Source organism: Orbicella franksi, chromosome 2 (genome assembly GCF_964199315.1).
Source record: "Orbicella franksi chromosome 2, jaOrbFran1.1, whole genome shotgun sequence".
In the NCBI taxonomy this organism is placed as follows: domain Eukaryota; kingdom Metazoa; phylum Cnidaria; class Anthozoa; order Scleractinia; family Merulinidae; genus Orbicella; species Orbicella franksi.
Genome location: NC_138146.1, coordinates 11,112,783 through 11,124,887, shown reverse-complemented (window position 1 = coordinate 11,124,887; position 12,105 = coordinate 11,112,783). Strand labels below are relative to the sequence as shown.

The 12,105-nt window shown below is 37.6% G+C and overlaps 1 protein-coding gene across 3 annotated transcripts in view; it reads left to right on the top strand.

The window, feature by feature from the left end:
- The window catches only part of LOC145479970 (fidgetin-like protein 1), a 208,423-nt gene that overhangs the window by 24,919 nt on the left and 171,399 nt on the right, over window positions 1-12,105 (top strand). The gene's annotated exons all lie outside the window — the stretch shown is intronic.

Sequence of the window (12,105 nt, the reverse complement as noted above, 5' to 3'; positions counted from 1 at the left end):
AGTGGACTATTACTCTGACTTTGTAGAAGTCAGCCCTCTCAGGGAGACAACATCTGCAGCCATTATCAAGTTCATGAGAGTGCAATTCAGCCGGCATGGCATTCCAGATGTTTTGGTCACAGATAATGGACTGCAGTTCGCCAGTAAAGAATTTGCCGAGTTTGTGAAACAGTGGGAGTTTCTACATGTCACTTCGTCACCTTATCATCCCAAGTCCAATGGCAAAGCAGAGTCAGCTGTAAAAGTTGTCAAAGGACTCTTCAAGAAAGCCCTGAAAGACAAGAAAGACCCCTGGCTAAGTTTGCTGGATTACAGAAATACCCCCACAGCTGGTATACATTCAAGTCCAGTGCAAAGGCTCATGTCAAGAAGAACGAAGACGTTGGTCCCCATAGCAACCAACCTGCTATATCCTGAAGTTACTGAAGGAGTAGCAGAAAAGATACACCAGAAACGCCAGAAGGCCAAGAGCTACCACGACAAGAATGCCAAAGAACTCCCAGACCTCGACATTGGCCAAGAAGTGCGTATTGCGCCAAGTCACAGAGGCAAGACATGGGAGGCAGGGACTTGTCTGCAGAAACTCTCAGACAGGTCTTACCTAGTAGAAACAAGTGGAGGGGAAGTGCTACGCCGCAATAGACAGGCAATCAAACCATCTCAGTCTGAGCACGTAGCAGAGCAAGACAGCCCTAAAGCTGAAAGAGCAGTACCACAAACTTCCACGTTGTCAGCAAGCACAGACCTTACAGCCAGCACAACTGCACCAGCAGCAAGAACAAGCTCTAGGATCATTAAGAAACCTGTACGGTTTCAGGATTACGTATGCTAAAGACACTTTAAGTTCACAAACTAGTCTTACAAACGTGGACACTTGTTTCCAGGACTTTGGAGTTCGCATACTAGGCTCAGAACAGTGACTGATTTTTTTTTGTTTTTTTTATATAATTTTTTACCGTTTTATATTGATTGTCATACCACAGTGGAAAATTAAGTTCTAATTAAGCTCGTTATAAAAGGGGAGATGTTACAATATACGCTGCTTCCGATGGATTTGATTGACACTTAAATGATTGTGAGATACTGATATATCTAGGGTCTCGTGATTAGAGTAAAACGCATTTCAACCTACACTCAGAAGTGTGTGCGTCCCTCTCTTTACATGCTTAGTTACATGTATGTTTCCAATGTTGGCTCAAATAGTAACTCATAAAAAAGCTGGATTTAAGGTTACAGTATACCTTCAGGTCGGCAATTTTCTTCAAATTTGGATTTTTGGGTCAAAGTAGTGGTCGAAGAATAATCTCTAATTCCTGAAAATTTTTTTGAAAAAGACTAAATATTGGTGGAGAAATGGCGGTTTTACGTTTTCACCGGAAGTAAAAGTTTACATCTTGATTGACAGCCCTATGGTGCATATGCAATAAACCGTGATGATTTTGGCGGGAATTACCTGTACAGATGTCACGAATTGACTACTCATCAGTTAATCAGCTTTGTTGTTCTGACTACGAAGCATTTTTGGTATTAGGTGTAATTCTATTCAGTTATAAGTAAAGGTAGAGCACATTAAAAACATGGACCAGTTCGAAAAAGTGAAAGCAGCGAACAACGAGTGAAAATACATCAATGAGTGAAGATGCGAAAGTTTGCCACGTGGATGAAGCTATAGCCATTGTATAAGGCGGGCAAAAAAATTGAGGGAAGAGAAAAGAAAGGTTATGTAAAAATTTGGGAACTTGACAGCAATAACAGGGATGTTGACAGAGACTCCGATGAATCCGATATCGATGAATCTTTGGACTCATTGAGACCCATTGAAATATTATCCATGCACAGTTGACCACGCACAGTTGCCCTGCCGCACTTTCTTTTATCTGTTTTCTTCGCCTAGCCACTCTAACGTTCGTATCCTCTTTCATCTTCCCCATTTTGCTAGAGTGGCCAGCTTCAAGAAAAACTGAGCTACAGAAAAATGATCTGTCCTGCTTCGGCGCCTTGAGCACATTGCGAAACACAAGGGTTTTTTAGAGATTCTATTCACCAGGACGTTAATGGTAGTAAACTTTCCCAGCACTGATTGGTTCAGTTATCTGAGAACCCAGTTGAAGGCATTTGTGGGCGGAGTTTGTTTGCAAAGCAGAAGATTTTTCTTACACTGTTTTCTTGAATAATTTTTTCTTCTTGAAGCAGACTCTGTAAAGAGTTATAACTCAAAGGGAATATGTTCAATTGCCCTCAAATTTGGACAGTAGCTAGTTTAACATATAAACTACAAAAATGTGTCTGCGAATTGTTAATTTCCAAATATTTTTTCTACGAGAGCGATTTTTTTACGATCACTCTACATTTTTTAAATCCTATTTCGAAACTGTTCTGTAACTTTTTACTGCAATTGAATATGGCAAAACGCAGGCACTTTTTTTAAGCGCTTTGGGTCCTGAAACCGAAGAAAAAATGAAATTGGCAAAAAACAAAAATCGCTTTGACTTGTAGCTCTTGAAAGGTGGTTTGGGCGCTTGCATTTAGTGGTCGTGAAAAATTTGACAATTCATTTTATTTCAAAATTCTTGGAATAGTTTGATAGCCAGCTCTATAAGCTCTATAATTTGATATAGGGGTTTAGGTATCTACTGCTTAAACTCTGTGCGCTACATTGCTTGCATGCGAGACATCCCTGAAGGTATACCGTAGCCTTAATGAAAAACTGCATTTCCTCTACCATTTAAAGATCTATCAGTAGTTATCAGTAGTTGCGCAGCTCACACTACCAGTGGCTCTATACGATCAAATGAAGCACAGGAAAGCTACGCAGAGCTGGTTTTTCTTTTTCTTTTGCACTTGTTTTTTTTAATTCTCCTAGTTTGTTTTTGCTTGTACTCTTTTACATGTACTTTGCATTTTGTGAAAGACAAAGAAAAAACATGAAACATTTGCAAGTTGTTGAATTGTTTAAATTTTCTGTTCTCAGGCACACACAAGCAACTGAAAGTGAAATTTCACTGCCTTAGCAATGCACGTAAGCGCCCTTAACCACCCTTAATAGCTTCTTCTATTCTGTTGGAATGGCAGTAATGAGGCCCTAGTAAAGTGTTAAAGGAATTTTGATGTTGGCTTTGTGTTTGAGTTGCTCAAATGAGAGAAACATGTCGTTCTCATTAGAAGGAGATGTTTAATGGAAATGATGTGAGTTTGGAACAGGGGATTTCAAAATATTGGCTTTCCTGTAATTAGGATATGACTATAGGTTTGGATAGTTTAAATGCTTAGAAACACAACATGTTTTAAAAATATGTCTCAACAGAATGTTCTGTCATCTTCAGTTTAAATTACAAAGTACAGAGTTGAATATAAAGTGTATGCAAAATGCTAATTGACTATAAGAACAAAAGGAAACATGACAATGTAAAATGTTACAAAGAAAGTTTTAAATTACCATGATAAAGTTGATGATTTAGTGTAGGTTTTTCCCATTGAATATGAATAGCTTCTTTTATCTTAAGCTGGAAGGTGGTGGAAGCATGATCTAGGATACTGCAACAGTCATAGGAGCATGAAGTGCGGCATTGCTGAAATTTTGTAAGTGTTTGAAAATGAGAGAGGTCCTATCACTGGACATGTGTTCACGTATGTTTGTGGAAAAATGTCGGGTGGTTTTGCTGACATAGCACACCACACCCGCATGGAGCCCATGAGGGATAGGATCTTTCACACTAAACATGTTACCGATCTTAAAGGATGAGAAAACTAACTTAACATCAATGCTGTTACAATAACGTTTGGCAAAGTTGCGAACCTTTTTTTGCATGATGATAGAAAAAGGGAGACTGGGGTGACCGCCATGGCGTGCACATGCTTCGATTGACGGTCTGGCAAAATGTGGATTTCTTGGCCAAATCTTTGGCAGAATTAGCACTTGGTTAAAAAAAGATTGCCATAAAGTAGTAGTGTATTTAGCCACCTTAGAAAGCACAAGAAGCCAAAGTGTGGGTGAAGCTCTTCAGAAACTGAAGAAGTCATGGCCGCTTTGGCAAACAATGGCGACGACAGCATGTACAACGAACTGAAAAACTCCATGGATTGCCTAAAGCAGGTAGTTTCAGAAGCATTTGTCAAACTACACACTGACTTGGACAAATTAAGATTTGAATTTAAAACTGAAATAGACGCAGTAAAACTGTCTATCAAAGACATCGAGAAAAGCCTGACCTACACCCAGAGCAAAGTTGAAGAACTTAAAGAGCATTTTGAGATGGAGACGAAGGAACATTCGAAAGAAGTGGACGCCTTAAACAAGAAGATTGCTGACTTGGAAGGGAGATTAAAACAAGAAGTTGAAAATAATGGAGCTTTGGAACAGTACATGTGATGTGAGAGCATAGGCTTCGATAACATCGAGGAGAAGGAACATGAGGACTACAAAGTGGTAATGTATAATGTTTTTGAGAAAGAGCTTGGCGTTGATACCACCAAAATGAGATTTCATGCAGTCCACGAGTTGGTAAGAAGATTCAAGGCACACACAGACCAATTATTGCAAGATTTGTTTGCTGGAAAGACCGACACAAAGTTTGGTTAGTAAGAGGTAAGCATAAAGATTCTATAATAATTACACATGCTGATGCATACATCACAGAAGATTACACCAGGGCTATCCAGGAGGAACAGAAGGTATTGATCAAAGCCATGATGAAATTTCGTGAGGAACATGGTCTAAGCGATGCCAAAGTAAAAGGTCAATTTTTTTTCATAAATAATGGAAGATATGACTCTAAAAGTATTCCCGAGTATCTTAAGCAACCTTAAACCTAATATTATTTACTTGCAAGCCTATGTGTTCTTTTTGCCATTGAAATAATGACTTTTTCTCTATGCAAATCTTCTATAGTCAAAAGAAGTTCAAATCAATAGCTATTTCCAATGTGCACACCTAAATTCCTGATTGGCAATAGAAATCCTGTCAAGTTCAAAATGGATGTTAACACCTATGAAGGCTGCCAGGACTTCAGTCTAACGATAAGGATTTTCTTATATGTTAATGTTTTTGTGTTATTTGTTTATACGTGTAGCTCGTAAGCTTAAGTACGGATCCACTATAATTTCATTAGCCCCGATCCAAGCTGGTTTCAAATGCACGGTTTTTACCCAGAAAGATTTCTTTTAAAATATAAGACTATCTAGTAATGGATCTTAAAATATGTTCAGTTAATGTTTGGGGTTTAGGAGAGAGACTGAAAAGAAAGGAAACATTTAATTGGCTAAGGGCAAAAAAGTTTTCAATTTATCTGCTTCAAAAAATGCACTGTTCTGAAAACACAACTACAAATTGGTCATCTGAATGGGGTTATAAAACTTTGTTTAGCTGCTGCTCTAGCACCAGTGGAGGAGTCGCAACTCTCTTTAACAATAATTTTGCCTTTGAGATTGAAAGATCATATTCAGATCCCAAGGGCAGATTTATTATTTGTGATAATTATTAACACAAATGAAAAGCATTTCACTCTGGCCACAATCTACGCACCAAATGATGACGACCCAGCCTCTTTTGAGAGTTTCTTTAGCCACTTGCAAGTTTTTCGTTGTGACGATATAATTTTAGGTGGTGATTTCAATTTAGTACGTAATCTAGAAAAGGACAAGAAAGGTGGTCTTGCCAAAACCCACACAAAAGCAGTTAAGATGGCAGTTAAGATGGTCAAGATGGCGGTCGCCCATGGTTTTCTATCGGCCTGCGTTAGTCTCTATATCTACTTATCAATCTTGAGTATTTTTCTGCATAAGGATTCCTTAACAGCATCTCCGGCGCTGTGTTTACTGTTGTGTTATCAAAACTATCGGATGACATTGCACTTATCATTCTGGGAGATTTGAATGTTGATTATGGAAACAAACAAAAGGCAAATCTACTCTTGAAATCAAAACTTCAAAACTTCGCAAATTTGCATAATCTGGATCAACTCATCAAATGTCCCACCAGAGTAACTGTTAACAATGAATCACTGATTTACCTCATCTTTGTGAGCAACAGCCATTGTGTAGTCAATAAAGGTGTGATTCCTTTACCTATGAGCGATCATTCCCTGGTGTATTACACAATCAAAGCAGGTGTTACAAAGATCGCTCTGCGAACTATCAAGTACCACTCATATAAACAGTATGATAAAGAACTTGTTCTTCATGACCTTAGAACAACTGACTGGTCTCCTGTCTATCGCACTGACGATTTCAATGAAGCTGTTAATACATGGTGTACAATCTACTCTAGTATTGCTGACCAACATGCTCCAATAAAAAGCAAAGAGTCAAAGGCAATAAGACTCCATGGAGGACTCCTGAACTCTCTAAATTGATGCAAGAACATGATCTTTTTCACAAAAAAGCAATGAAGTGTAAATCTCCTGCTCACAGGTCCACATACTGCAAACTCAGGTTTAAGACAAATGAAGCTGTGAAAAAAGCTAAGTCCAACTACTATCAAGAATGTATTAACAACAACAAAGGAAATAGTGCTGGTCTCTGGAAAACCCTGAATGAAATAACATCCCGTGATAACAAATCTGGAAGTGCACCCACATGTATCTCATCTGATGAAGTTTTATACAACAAACCTCAACCAGTTGCGAACATCCTAAACAACTACTTCACATCCATTGGGACGAAACTAGCCAACACGTTTAGAGATAAGTGCAACTCTTTTGGGTGGTATTCTTCTTGTGAAACAATGCTGTCATTTTTCTTCAAATTTCTGACATACAGGAACAATTTGTCACAAAAAACCTTGCCTCGCTAAAAACTAAGAAAAGAATTGGACTCGACAAGATAAGTTCTTGACTTCTTAAAGAATCTGCAGATGCCATCACACCCTGCCTTACCTTTTTATTCAGTAGGTCACTTTCATCAGCAGTTTTTCCATCTATATGGAAAATGGGAAAAGTTAAGTTAAGTTAGGTCTGGTGACCGAACTAACGCAAGTATTTACAGACCAATTACAATCCTACCAGTTTTAAGTAAGACCATCAAGAAAGCCGTTTACACTCAGCTATATAACTTCCTCAAAGAGAACAAACTCCTTGCTCGTGAACAATTTGGTTTTTGCCCAAACCTTTCAACTGAGGTGACCCTTGCTCATCTTACTGAGACTATTTTAGATAATATGGAGAACGGGCTTGTTACTGGTTCCGTGTTCCTCGACCTCAGCAAGGCATTCGATACAGTCGACCACCAACTTTTGCTCAAGAAACTGAACTCTCTAGGTTTGGATAACAATTCCATGGATTGGTTGAAGTCCTATCTCTCTGCTCGTGAACAGGTTGTCTTGATTGGAAATTGTCTCTCATGTCCCAAGCCTATCTCAGTTGGAGTACCCCAGGGCAGCATACTTGGACCACTACTGTTTATCATTTACATCAACGACCTTCCCCAATGTCTCAGACACTGCAAAATGATCCTCTATGCTGATGACACCCTAATTTACTCTTCTGCCAAAACAGCCCAGGACGTTGAGACTATCTGAATATAGACTTAAAAACTGTTTCACAATGGTTACATCCTAATCTGCTCACCCTTAATTGCAATAAATCAAGATTTGTTTTATTTGGAAGTGCTCTTCGTCTAAAGTCCTTAAACACTGTTTCTATTAAGATCAATGAAAGCCCTCTTGAAAATGCCAATACATTCAAATACTTGGGTGTGACACTTAGAGAAGATCTGTCTTGGAATGAGCACATAAAAAACATTGTAAATAAGACCAACCAGTGACTTGGACTTCTTAGACGAATCAAGCCTCTTCTACCACTATATGCTTGTCTAACAATCTATCACTCCCTAACTCTTCCACTTTTTGACTATTGTGACATTATATGGAGTGACAAAAACAACACTCAACTGATGAACGATCTCCAAGTACTACAAAACAAGGCAGTGAAATTAATTTTAGACAAACCAAAATATTCCTCCGCCACCGAAGCTCTTGAGGAACTAGAATGAAAGCACTCAGATCACAGACGGCACCTTCACCAAGATGTTTTTATTTTTAGATGCCTTCATAAAATCATCGATTTTAATTTTAATTTTAGACAAAATAATGCCATTCACCATCATAATACCCGCCAGCGCAAGAATCTGCACCTTTCAGCTCCCAAAACAGACTGGGCAAAGCAAAAAATCACATACCAAGCAGCTCTTGATTTTAACCTTTTAAGTCTTGGAATACAGGAAACTGAATCTATTTTATAAAACTTTAAGGAAAAAAGCTGTTAAAATTGAGTCTTCATGTTTTCGATCTGTTTTTTCATCATCTGATGATGATCAAACAGATCGAAAACGTTAAGACTCAATTTTAACAGCTTTTTACCTTACAGGTTTATATTTTACTTTTATCGGCGAAATGTATATATGAATCTATTTTACTTTTTGAAAAGAATCTTGAACGCATGCCTTAAATTTATCATATTTCATTTATATCGTATCTTTTACGTTTAAGTAGCGTTGTTTTGTATAGCTTTTACGTTTTTACAATATTTTCCACAGGGCCATTCTGAAAACCACTTTACGTGAGATCGCCCCCTGTATAAATATTATTATTATCATTATTATTATTATAAGTCCTTAAAGTCTTGCCGCTTTTAACTTATGGTGCTGAGTTCAATCTGTGAGCCTAGGGCAGTCATAAGTCTGCTGGATTACTTGATGGATAGAGTCCTCCTAAGTCAATTTTGGATCGTCATTATTAGGCTGGATCAAATTGTGCTACCATAACATAGAAAGCTGCGTCCTTAATAATGGATGGGCAAGCAACTACTTCAGCCCTGAAAGAGGAGTCAGGCAAGGTTATCCCCTTTCGCCTTATTTTCATCCTTTTGGGCAGACATATTAGCCAACAAAATACGAGAAAAGAAAGATATGAAAGGGATAACTGTGTGGGGAAAAGAAATCAAGACTACTCAATATGTTGATGATACTACTATGATTTTAGACGGCTCAAAAAAGCCCTTTACATCTGCCTTGCTCGACCTAGAGCTTTTCGGTGTGATATCTGGCTTGTGGCTTAACAACAAGAAAACAGAAATTCTCTGGATTGGGGCTTGCGCTGGGCGTCAAGATAAATTATGTCCCGATAAGATTTAAAATGGGTTGCAGACAAACTTAAGGCCTTGGGTGTCTGGATTTCGTCCGATCCCTTGGCCAGCATGAAAGCAAACTACAGTGAAAAATTACTAAAGGTTAGAAATTGCTTAAGCTGCTGGGAATACCGTCTTCTAAGCCTGGTGGGGAAATTGTTGTATTAAAAAGGTTAATCGCCTCTCAGCTTGTTTATATTCTGTCACCACTGCCAACAAATCATGCCACTCTAGATGAGATTAAAAACATGTTCTACAGCTTTCTCTGGAGTGGAAGGGGGGACAAAATTAAGTGAGATGTAATGATCAGTGATTATAAAAATGGAGGTTTAAGGATGATCAACATTAAATCTTTTAATAAAGCGCTCAAATCAACATGGGTCAAAAAATACTTAGACAATGATAATCATGGTAAATGGAAATTATTCTTTGATTCTGAATTACACGATTTTTGGCAGTGTTGTTATCTTTAAGGGTAACCTCAACAAAAATGATTGGGCAAAGTTTATACATATATCAGATGTCTTTACAACAGAAATTCTAAAAATCTGGTCAGAAATCAGTTATGACGATGACATAAATTCCACCAAAAATTTGCTCTCTTTACCTCTTTGGCAAAATTCACTTGTGAGAATTGGAAATAAACCTATCTACTACAAATCATTGTCTTCCAAAGGAATACAAAACATCAGGCATTTAATGAAAGAGGCAGATAACTTGTTATCGTTCAATGAACTCAAGGAATGCTTCGACGTCAAAGCAAATTTTCTTGTTTATCATGGTGTGGTATCGTAAATAAAATTGTTAAGGAATGTCACAGAAAACCAAAATGAAAAACACAGAAATTTCAGCACTTTGACAGAAAACTTCATAAACACTCCTAAATCCAATAGACTGGCATACGAAAAGCTAGTCAGTGCTAAGCAGAGCAGCCCTAGGAAAAGCCAAGAGAAATGATGTGTCAACTGCAGCCTTCAGTGCTCCAAAACAGTTGATTGGGAGATGGCTTACAAACTCCCTTTCTGCAGCACCAAAGCTACCAAATTAATTATTTTTCAGTTTAAACTACTTCACAGATGTTAAGTGACAAATGGTTTTCTTAAAAAAATAGGAATTAGAGAAAATGATATTTGTACCTTTTGGAGAACTGACAAGGAATTTCTTTCATTTATTTTTGTTGTGTAGCGAGACGTCTTGTTTTTGGCAGGGCTTTACAAAATGGTTGGCCGAAAACCAAATAAAACTAAAATCCAACATTTTTACTCCTGATATAATAATTGGCCTGAGGTCGGACACCGTATCCAACACAAAGCAATACTTTTACTTCCTTGCTGCCAGATATTACATATGGTCCTGGAAAACAAACGAAGTACTCCCAAAAATAGAAGACTTCCTGGTGCTCTTTCTTCTTTAGTACCTTTTTGTTCTAACATTAAAGAAACCAGTGAACATCTCTTTGTTGATTGTCCATTAGCAGTGTCCTTTTGGTCAGAATTTACACATTGGTTAATTCTTCTCTTTGTAAGAAAAACCCATTCTCTCCAGTTATGAAATAATGTTAGGTGTTTTTAACTCATTTTGCTTAACCCTTAACCACCTCATTCTTATTGACAAATACTCTCTCTACATTTGTTCCCTTAATAGTAGGAGATACCAATTTGTGGATTTCACCACCCTTGAGCTGGAAAAATTAGAGCTTGAAAGATATATCGCAATCTCTGCCAACAAATGTAGTTCCTTCCTTAAGAAACGGTCTTGCTTTGTTCAAAAATAATTTGTTTTAAATAATTCTAATCCAGTCATCAAGGCTGATAAACCAACAAATTTTGGTCCGAGAACATCTATGATGATACCTTTTCCTGTAATAAAAGAAAAGGGAAAGAAAACCGGCAAGGCTTTTGCCCTGGTTTTGTCACTTTCTTTTGTTTTTGTTTGTTTTGCTTTTCCTTTCTTTTTGAGTTATTTTTTTGTAAAAAAATACCTCTTAGTCGGCGGGTCTGGGGTATGTTATTGTGGATCAATGGATCAGTGAGAGATGTATATGTGTCACACCAATCAGATTGGAGCTACTATAAACAACCAATCAAATTGCTGCATGTTAAGGTGAATCACGTGTGTGGAGATTTCATCCTGATTTTAGAAGGGCCATCTTTGTTTTTCTACAAACAGACACAGGTATTCTTTGGACATTTCTGATACTTCATTTACTATGGTTGAGCCCAGGACTTTGTGGATCAGTTTCAAAAGTGTTCAGAATTCAATAATCAGCCAAAGAATCATAGTCTTTGGAATACAGTCAAACATGTCATCAAGGCTTTGCCCTGGGAAATTTTGAAGGAAATGAGTCTTACCCACTTGGTAACTTGGTGAACTCTAGGACAGGAAGGATTGTTTTAATGCAAAATGTACTATTGGGATGGTGAGGGGGGCTTTTGTTTGTGATGGTATTCACCTGGCTCCCATCAGTGCTATTTGCATGATGTGCATTTCATGAAAAAAGAATTGAGTCCAAACCATCTATGTTTGCGCAAAATTTTTCAGTTTGTGAATGCAAGTTTCAATTAAGTAATGCTGTTCACAGAGTAACACTATCTTCTCGTTGAAATGTTGCTTGGAATTGATACCGAGTCACTCATTTGAACTGGTTTTTTCTGTCAAAACCAAAGAAATTACAGACTGCTAGTTATGATTGAGAATGCTGCTGAGTTGTTTTTGTTGCAGGTAAATGTAACAAGATATTTTCATTTGTTAGTTTCAAATGATAACTTGACACTTTTGATTTTTACGCATGAGTGGTTGGCATGAGTGACTCTGTTCACATGGTCAGAATAAACAAACAAGAAGCCAATCTAGTGGCATGTCCAGAAACTTTAAATAGAAATATTTGGATGTCTCTTTTCTTAGTGTCTTCAGCCGCATTTTGATATCTTCCATTAATGGCAATTCTTAAAAACAGGAATTTTTAGCAGAGATTTTCTTAAAGGTT